Here is a 10,019-nt window from a genome sequence, read left to right on the forward strand (position 1 = left end):
GCCCAGCTAATTTTTTTTTGTATTTTTAGTAGAGACGGGGTTTCACCATGTTGACCAGGATGGTCTCGATCTCTTGACCTCGTGATCCACCCGCCTCGGCCTCCCAAAGTGCTGGGATTACAGGCTTGAGCCACCGCGCCCGGCCCCTTTTTTTTTTTTTTAAAGACAGAGTCGCACTCTGTTGCCAGGCGCTAGGCTGGAATGCAGTGGCACAATCTCAGCTCACTGCAACCTCCGCCTCCTGGGTTCAAGCAATTCTCCTGCCTCAGCCTCCCGAGTAGCTGGGACTACAGGTGCACGCCACCGCGCCCAGCTAGTTTTTGTATTTTTAGTAGAGACGGCGTTTCACCATGTTGGCCAGAATGGTCTCGATCTCTTGACCTCGTGATCCGCCCGCCTCGGCCTCCCAAAGTGCTGGGATTACAGGCTTGAGCCACCGTGCCCGGCCCTCACCTGTATAATTTTTTAAAGTTCTAAGTTATTAGATAACATAACTTATGAAGTCAACATGTCCCAACTAATCATATCCAATGAATTCATCCACTCACCTGAACCCAAAATCTCCCAACCCTTTTTTTATTCTGAGACAGGGTCTGGCTCTGTTAACCAGGCTAGAGTGCAGTGGCTTGATCTCGGCTCACTGCAACCTGGACCTCCTGGGCTCAAGTGACTCTCCTGCCTCAGCCTCCAGAGTAGCTGGGAGTACAGGTATGCACCATCATGCCCAGTTAGTGTGTGTGTGTGTGTGTGTGTGTGTGTGTGTGAGAGTGTCAGAGATGGGGTCTCACTATGCTGCCCAGGCTGGTCTGGAACTCCTGCACTCAATCGATCCCCTTGCCTCAGTCTCCTAAAGTGCAGGGATTACAGGCGGGAGCCACTGCACCCAGCCCGTCGTTCTTCATTACTGTGCTTCCCTCCCTAATTCTGTACATCTCTCTCATTCTCCCCTTGTCTCTCTGGCTCTTGTGGTTGTTGTTGTTTGTTTTTTTCCTGCAACCTCGGCCTCCTAGGTTCAAGCAATTTTCCTGCCTCAGCCCCTGTAGTAGCTGGGATTACAGACATCAGCCGCCACACCCAGCTAATGTTGTATTTTTAGTAGAGACGAGATTTCTCCATGTTGGTCAGGCTGGGCTCGATCTTTCAACCTCAGGTGATCCACCTGCCTTGGCCTCCCAAAGTGCTGGGATTACAGCTGTGAGCCACCGCGCCCAGCCTCTAGCTCTTTGCTTTTTCCCTGGGATTCTGCTCCTCACTTTGTCCCCCTCCCCTCTCCTGCTGTTTATCCCCTTCTCCCCTCTATTCCTTCTCTTCCACCTCTTCTGCTCCATCCTCCCATCTTATTTAAACTCTTGTTGCTCCTTCTCTGGAATCTTTCCATTGTCCTCAATCTCTATATTTCTGTCTCTTCTCCCATATCGGCGCCTCCTCTGCTCACCCTGTTAAATTCTCTCTTCCCTATTATACCCCCGTACCCACCCTCTAGCACCCCACATCTCCAGGTGTCCTCCCTGCTGTAGTTCCCTCTGTACTCCTTGCCATCAGCGCCCTCTGCTCTGTCTGCCCCGGCTCCAAACCCCTCCTCGTCTCCCTCACTCTCATAGCCTCCCTCTTTGCTGCCCCATCCCTGCCTTGCTGTCCTTCATCTCTCCGTACATCACTCTTTTCTCTACATTTCTCCACTTGCTTTTCTCCTCCTTTTTTTTTCCCCCCCACTTTTGCTGTCTCTTGGCAAATCCCTCACCCATCCTCTACTTTGCCATCTGTTATAGGTGTTTCTCATTCTTCTTTTCTCAGACTCAGGTTTCCTACTGCTCTCTGTGTGTCTCCTGATGTCTTTGGCCCACACAATCACAGGAGGGTTTGGAGTAAGACGCCTGAATACCGGAGAAGCACATTTTTACAGGGGCTGGAGCTGGGCAGGCAAGAACATCCCGTTGTCACACGACAGGCCCTGGGCACCTCCCCAATGCGGACTCAAGAAAAGCGCTGACTGCGGAGGGGCGATCTGGGGAGCGGCAGGGCCTCTCACGAGGAGGGACGTGTGGGGCGATGGCGCCTTAGGACAAGGATGGGGTCTGCAGGATCCCACAACCAGGCAGAGGACGCTGCCTCCCCGGGACTGGGGCCGCGGCGCTGCACTCCAGGGCAGGAATCTACCTCTCGGGTGAGGACTTCAAAAAGCGAGGGGCGGGAAGAGTCAGAAAAAGGTTTTGAGCAGGAAAACGATGCGATAGAACGTGTATATATTGCTCCATAGCAGAAAAACCGGGTGGGGACCTGCCTCGGGCGACTTTCAACCCAAAAGGAAGCGATCCCCGGACTCTCAGGGGGTCTCAATTTGCTCTGGGTGAAGGAAGATGTGAGAGAATTTCCAGGTCTCTGGGTCCCCACGACCCAGGTACAGATCAGCCTGGGACCTGGGAAGCGCAGACTTAATACGAGAGAGTGAAACTCACGTGCCGCGGTGGGAGCTTCACTCTACGCCATCCGTTTCCGGGTTTGCGCGAATCTGCGCAGGACGGAAGCCAGGCCTGAGCGGCCCCGTGTGCAGGTGGGTGGGGCCTGGGCGACGTAGGGGCGGGGCCTGGGCGACGTAGGGGCGGGGTGAGAGGCACAGAGACCTTGCCTCTCAGAACCAGCAGAGGGCGGAGCCGGGCTGGACTTGTGCATCTATCAGCCTCGTTCCCACCGCCTCTGCTTTTCGAGTTACAGTTCCATCTGGGGCAGTATTATTTGGGATGAAAGTACAACACTGAGCTTCAATCATGAGGCAAACTCCACCTTTCTCCGCTAATATCATGTCTAATGTTATTGTTTTCCCAGGTGGATCCTAACTTCTCGGCTATTCCTTTAATTGCATCTCTTGTATAATTAACAAATTGTTGCTGGTTGTAATAAATATAACTTATCCAGTCTACATTTTTATTAATACTTACTATCCGACATAATGACTTAAAACGTTCAGCTAATTGACTCTGAACTTCAAATTGATCTGTAACTCCCCATGGCACCCCAATGGCATCTATATAAACATCAGGATCAAAAGACTCACAAGGTACACTCCTTGTACGGCCAGGCTTAGCTGTTATTTTCTTTGGTGGATGAAATGCCAGGGTGAGAGGGATAGCCAATTGATTAGAGTGCAAGTACCATTTCAGTCATTTGGCAGTGTCTGATAAAGGTCCACCACAATGTGGGTAACCCCCCATATAGGCACCGAGGAATGAGAGCTAAGCAGAACGCTGGCACAGTTAGGGCTTGAGGAATATCTCACTTTATAGTGTTACTACTCAGCTATTTCCTTTTATATAATCCTTTACATAATCATATAGTAGTTTATAGAAATAGGGCTTGAAGACTCCCTTTCTATAATTCTCTATATATAATCATATAATAGTTGACAGTATGAGTGCCTAAAGAATATTCCCTACATATATACCTATAATTATATCTTAGTTCATAATCGGAGGAATGCCTAGAGTGGACACAGTACAGAGCATGAATTAAGGAATAAGCAGCTTATAATTGGAGGAATGCCTAGAGCAGACACAGTGCAGAGCATGATTTAAGGGAAAACAGTTATACCAGGACAAGAATCCATGGCCCAGGAGGCAGCGTTCAGTATCGTAAAGATACTCGCTGTATGGCAGGCTTGGGGCCAGTGCCACTCCTCCTGATAAAGGAGTTGTAGGAGGCCAGTAGTGCTTCTTTCCAGACCCAATATGTATTTATGTCATTTTCTCTTCACCTATTAGTCCCAATCTGGTCGTCGCCTCTGGCTATCCATCATAACAAAACAAAAGGGCTACCTGCTTGCTCCCAACATCCTATGGAAGGCCCGCTCCATATTCAGAGTGTTCACTGGGACCACTGCAACGCACCTGTTGGGACCATACTGGGCCCCCTTGATAATGCTGTCATTGTAGACTGGGCTCCCAAAGGTTTTTATTGGCATAATTGCACTGGACAACACCCACACTGTCTGAAATATCCTCACGTCTTCATGCAGGACACGACACGCTCAGGACTGCACCATGTTCTGCGTTACCTTCCTTGCCTATGGACCTCACCATTCCCCTACAGATGGTCTCACGCTGGCATCGTTGCGCCGCGTCCTAAGATGATTCACCCTCTTGTTGGACCGGAACATCTTGAACAGTGGAAGCTGGCTGCAGCTCTCAGTGGACTTCACTTTTGGAATGTTTCCATGGACTCTTAAGGTCACAGTTCTGGTGCTACTCTACACCGTCTACACTTTACTCCCAAAGACATAATACCTATTCGCAGTTGTGTTAAGCCCCCTTGTATGTTACTGGTTGGTAACTTTTTTGTTTCCTTTGTCACCAACTCTATTGACTGCAACAATTGCAAATTGTTTTCTTGTCTAGATGCTACCTTTTCTGTTAACGCTAATGTGTTGCTGGTCAGGGTGAGGGAGGGAGTTTGGATTCCTGTTGTATTACATCGTCCATGGGAGTCCTCTCCCTCTGTGCACATTGTAACTCAAATCCTCAAGGACATTTTACATCGCACCCATCGCTTTATTTTTACCTTGATAACAGCAGTCATTGGACTGATTGCTGTCACGGCCTCAGCTGCGACTGCTGGTGTGGCCATACGCAACTCCATTCAAACAGCTCACTATGTTGAACATTGGCAAAAGAATTCCACCGCTCTCTGGAATTCACAGTCCCAGATTGATCAACAATTGGCAAATCAAATTACTGACCTTCGCCAAAGTGTCATTTGGCTGGGCGACAGGGTTTTAAACCTTGAGCATCATGCTCAGTTACAATGTGACTGGAACATGTCTGATTTCTGTATCACTCCTTTCAATGATAATTCTACACTTCGCCCCTGGGACACTATATGACGCCATCTGCTGTCCTGGGATGATAACCTCACCTTGGACATTAACTGCCTGAAGCAACAAATTTTTGAGGCCTCTCAGGAACATCTAACTACTGTTCCAGGTTCAGAAACCTTTGAAGGCGTGGCACAAGGCCTCTCTGATCTCAATCCAATCAATTGGTTTAGAAAATGGTCTGTTCCTTTAGGCGGTTTCTCTTTGTCATTGTTGCTTGCATTTATACCTTGTTAATTACATGCTTCTGGATTCGAAAATTTCATAAACATAATAGGCAACAACTTCAGGCCATGGTGGCCATAACCACACTTGTAAAACAAAAGAAAGAGGGAAATGTGGGTAACCCCCCATATAGGCACCGAGGAATGAGAACTAAGCGGAGCCCTGGCACAGTTAGGGCTTGAGGAATATCTCACTTTATAGTGTTACTACTCAGCTATTTCCTTTTATATAATCCTTTACATAATCATATAGTAGTTTATAGAAATAGGGCTGGAAGTCTCCCTTTATGTAATCCTCTACATATAATCATATAGTAGTTGATAGTATGAGTGCCTAAAGAATATTCCCTACATATATACCTATAATTATATCTTAGTTCACAATAGGAGGAATGCCTAGAGTGGACACAGTACAGAGCATGAATTAAGGAATAAGCAGCTTATAATCGGAGGAATGCCTGGAGCAGATGCAGTGCAGAGCATGATTTAAGGGAAAAACAGTTATACCAGGACAAGAATCCATGGCCCAGGCGGCAGTGTTCAGTATTGTAAAGATACCCGCTGTATGGCAGGCTTGGGGCGAGAGCCACTCCCCCTGATAAAGGAGTTGTAGGACCTTGCTCCAGTTCTTGTGGAAGGCTGCCCTCAGAACGGCAATCCACCTTGGTGACTGCCAACTTTATCAGCTCTTGCTACTGTGCTGCTCAAAAAGCATCTTCCCATAGAACCCATTGGAAGCTGCCAGAAGGTGGCGGTAACCTTGACAGCTCTGTCACTGCTATGTGACTTAAAGCATCCTCCCATAAATCTTCTTAGAAGTAGTTTCCCATAGATAGAAGTATCGCACACTTCACCCTCTTCACTGTGCACGGCCCACCTTCAAGCCTCGGTGACCTAATGGGGGTGGACCCCTTACTGCACATGGCTCTTGCCTTCATGGGAACGGGCCCCTTGCTGTGCACTGTCCACCTCCTGGCCTAGGTGACCTAATGGGGGTGGACCCTATGTTTTATTGCTCACGACCCTATCACTATCCTTAAAGATGATTTCACTCACTGCCCTGTCCCCTCACCTATGCACAATAAATACTCATGCTTCTGGACATTCGGGGCCTCGCCAGCCCCGCCTGACTCTGCTTATAGGTGGCGTGGCCCCCTGAGCTCAGCTGCGTTTTCTTTGTACTTCTGTGTCCTCTTTATTTCTCGGATCCTGCACCTCAGCACAGCATAAGGTTCACCCCACGACCCTGTGGGGCATCAGCCATGCATCTGGCTCCCAGTGTGCCCTGCACACAATACCACCAGACATCCGATCCAAGATGGCTAAGGGCAGGCTGAGGGGTAAGCTCTTGGAAAGACTTGATCTCACTGCATCCTGTGGAGTTTCCAAGGAATGCCAAGTTCGCTCCCTGTCATGACACAAGGCAAAATTGGTCTTGGAAGATGGAAGCTGGATGGCCCTTGGGGGCTGACCCACAGGGTGCTGAACTTCAGGAAATAGCAGAGAGAGAGTTTGGCACTATTCATTAATCCAGGTTGTGGAGTCTTGAAAAACAACTACCGTACAGTTTGTGTCTGGTTGACTAGAGGACCATCCAAGTGGAAAGGGGACAGTTTGGGTCTATGGTCTACCAGGCGCACAAGCTAACAATCACTTTTGTTTAAAGTGCAAATGAAATGTTTAATCCATTCCAGCCAGGCATTTGCATCTTGGTACCGTCTCAATTGTTGAGCTTTGCTTTAAATCTTTTACCTCTACTGTCTACTTTGGTCTTGTCACTAGGTATGTGGGGAGATAGTATGAGGAGGACGGGATAGAGGTGGTGAAGGAGCAACAAAACATATTTCAAAGAAGCCCCTAGGGTCCTTTCCTGAGGTGTTGGCCCCTATACCATAAATACGACCTAATGAAAGACAGGTATTTTGAAATGTTGCAATAGTGTTAGTAAGCTGTATCAATTGGGAAGAGCAATCCCTTTGGTGAAATTAACAAATGGTCTTAAGGACTGGCAAAGACTTGTGGGAACAGTCCAACCAAGACCTTTAGTACGTCATAGGACATTGGACCAAATATAATAGAGGGAATCTGTTTGGGAAGGACAAGAATCCCATTCTCACCAGCTAACACAACTACTATTCTCGGGATTATGATCTGTGCAATAATCCAATATATCCTTCCAATCTCAGAAGGTCCAGGAAGGGCAGAGATATTTCTCAGAAGCAGTAAACTGTCTTTGGTCCTGTAAATTACTGCAGGGCATGACTAAACCATCATCAAAAGTAATAATTCAGGGTGAGTTTGATCTGGTTACGTTAATGATGAAATAGCTAAGCACTGGATAGGAAAAAGTAACACAACAGTAAACACAGGAAGGTTAGATTTTTCTTAGCTTTATTTTGGTAGAATTATTTCTTGAAATGGTAGCCCATGATTCTGGAACCGATGATGCTTTCTTGACTTGGGTATGGACTACAGTCTCAGTGTTTAGAGACACAAGGTAGGGGTCTCTCTAGCTGGCTCAAGCTTCTTTTCTTTCCACCTTTTGATGAAACATGGTCTCAGCCAGGTGCGGTGGTTCACACCTGTAATCCCAGCAGGTTGGGAGGCTGAGGCAGGTGGATCACAAGGTCAGGGGTTTGATACCATCCTGGCTAACACAGTGAAACCTAGTTGCTACTAAAAATTAAAAAAATTAGCCTGGCGTTGTGGCGTGCACCAGTAGTCCCAGCTACTCAGGAGGCTGAGGCAGGAGAATCACTTGAACTCAAGAGGTGGAGGTTGCAGTGAGCAGAGATCACGCCAGTGCACTCTAGCCTGGGTAACAGAGTGAGACTCTGTCTCAGGGGAAAAAAAGAAAAGAGAAAAAGAAAACATGGTGTCCAAGTTGCTGCTGGTGTACTGTGAATTCCAGGGGTGGTGCCTGTGCTAGAAGACCTCTGGTTTTAGAAGAAAAGATAGAGGAGAGACCAAATATGTAATTTATGAGAAACTCATCTTTTTTTTTCAAATGTAGGAAGGACAGTGGTGGAATGTAAGTAGGGCAGCCCGTACATTTCATAAGGCAACAGGCCAACGTCTTTCTGAGGGGCGGTTCTGATTTCTTAACAGTGCAACGGGAAGGCATTTATTTCAGGGTAACCGACTTTCTAGGACTAATTTAGTTAGGTGACTTTTGAGAGTTTGGTTCATCCTCTCTACTCCTCTTAAGGAAGATGAATGTCAAGGAATATGATATTCCCATTTTATGTGTAATACTTGAGCCAACATTTTAATGACAAGTGCAGTAAAATAGGTTCCATTGTCTGAATCAATATTTTCTATTGGCACAGACTTAGGTATGATCTGTTCAAGTAATGCTTTAACCACATCGCTAGCAGTTGCACTCGAGAAAGGGACAGCCTCTACCCGATGAGTAAAATGGTCTACTATTAATGAATATTTAGCACACTGATTTGGGGCATTTCAGTACAATCAAATTGAGCACTTTGAAATGGTCTGAATCCTGGATTTTTCCACCAAGGGGTAATTTCCTCAAGGCCTGTTTATTCATCTTTTTACATATTAAACAACTATCTGTGACTTGTCTCACATATAAATTCCAATGCAGGCATATGAGAACTGTGTCACACAGAACATGAGGCCTCCAATGAGCTCCTTGCTGTAACTGAGAGGACTTCTCTTGTAAGAGGTTTCGACAACATTTCTTTCTGATCTGGCAATACCCATTTACCCTCCGAATTTTCTTTAGCCCCTATTTTTGTCAATTTTTCTTTTTCGGTGGGAGAAGAAATAGGAGCTACTGCAGGAGAAGGAAGGTGAGAGATTAAACACAAGATAGGCATTCCAGGAGAAATGGCAGCTTGTTTGGCTCCCTGATCTGCAAGGTTATTTCCCCCGCCCCTCAAAGAGGAAGTCTTTTTAATGTGTGGACACATGTACAATTGCTATTTCCTCTGGAAGCTGGAGATTGTTTTCAACAGGAACAATTGGCCGGGCGTGGTGGCTCACGCCTGTAATCCAAGCACTTTGGAGGCCAAGGCGGGCGGATCACCTGCGGTCGGGAGTTCAAGACCAGCCTGACCAACATGGTGAAACCCCCGTCTTTTTTTTTTTTTTTTTTTTTTTTTTTTTTTTAAGATGGGGTTTCACCGTGTTGCTCAGGCTGGTCTTGAACTCCCGACCTCAGGTGATCCAACCGCCTTGGCCTCCAAAGTGCTTGGATTACAGGCGTGAGCCACCACGCCCGGCCTAGTGAAATCCCGTCTTTAAAAAAAATTTTTTTTTAATAAAAATAAATAAATGTAAAACAGGAACAATTTGTTGTTAAGAAAAAGTCAGGAAAAAAAAAAACCATGAACAATTAATGTCTCATGAGCCAGGTTTTGGCTCTTACTGTAAGACGCCATTCGGCCACAATTTTCCCAAATGCATGAGCAGTTACTCCAAAGGCGTACTTAGAGTCAGTATAGATGATTCCCTTTGGATTCTGTAAGCACTCTAAGGCTTGGCTAAGCGCAAAGAGTTCACAAGCTTGTGCAGACCAACTATTAGGTAGTCTTCCTGATTCTATTTCTTCAAGGGTTTCTCCATCAATTCTTGCATAACCATTGTGACTATTTCCCTTGACTACCTTCAAGGAGCCATCTATAAGTGTTACCTTCTTCTGAAGGAGGTTTCCACTAAATCTGGCCACACTTTTGTATCATAGTCAATTAAATCAAGACATAAGTGTTCCCTTTTTAAAAGTGGATTTCCTGTTAAAAAAAACCTGCTCGGTTGAGGGAGTGACTCCGTCACTTAATGCTTAATGGGTTGATATACTCACTGCATTTGAAACAATTACCTCAAGAATGAATTTTCTGACGTTCTTCAAGGAGTGACCCTGGAATGACGACCTTACCATACTTATGACATTTGTAAGATTTCTGTCC

Source organism: Sapajus apella, unplaced genomic scaffold (genome assembly GCF_009761245.1).
Source record: "Sapajus apella isolate SASKATOON/1434 unplaced genomic scaffold, GSC_monkey_1.0 scaffold144, whole genome shotgun sequence".
Taxonomy (NCBI): Eukaryota; Metazoa; Chordata; class Mammalia; order Primates; family Cebidae; genus Sapajus; species Sapajus apella.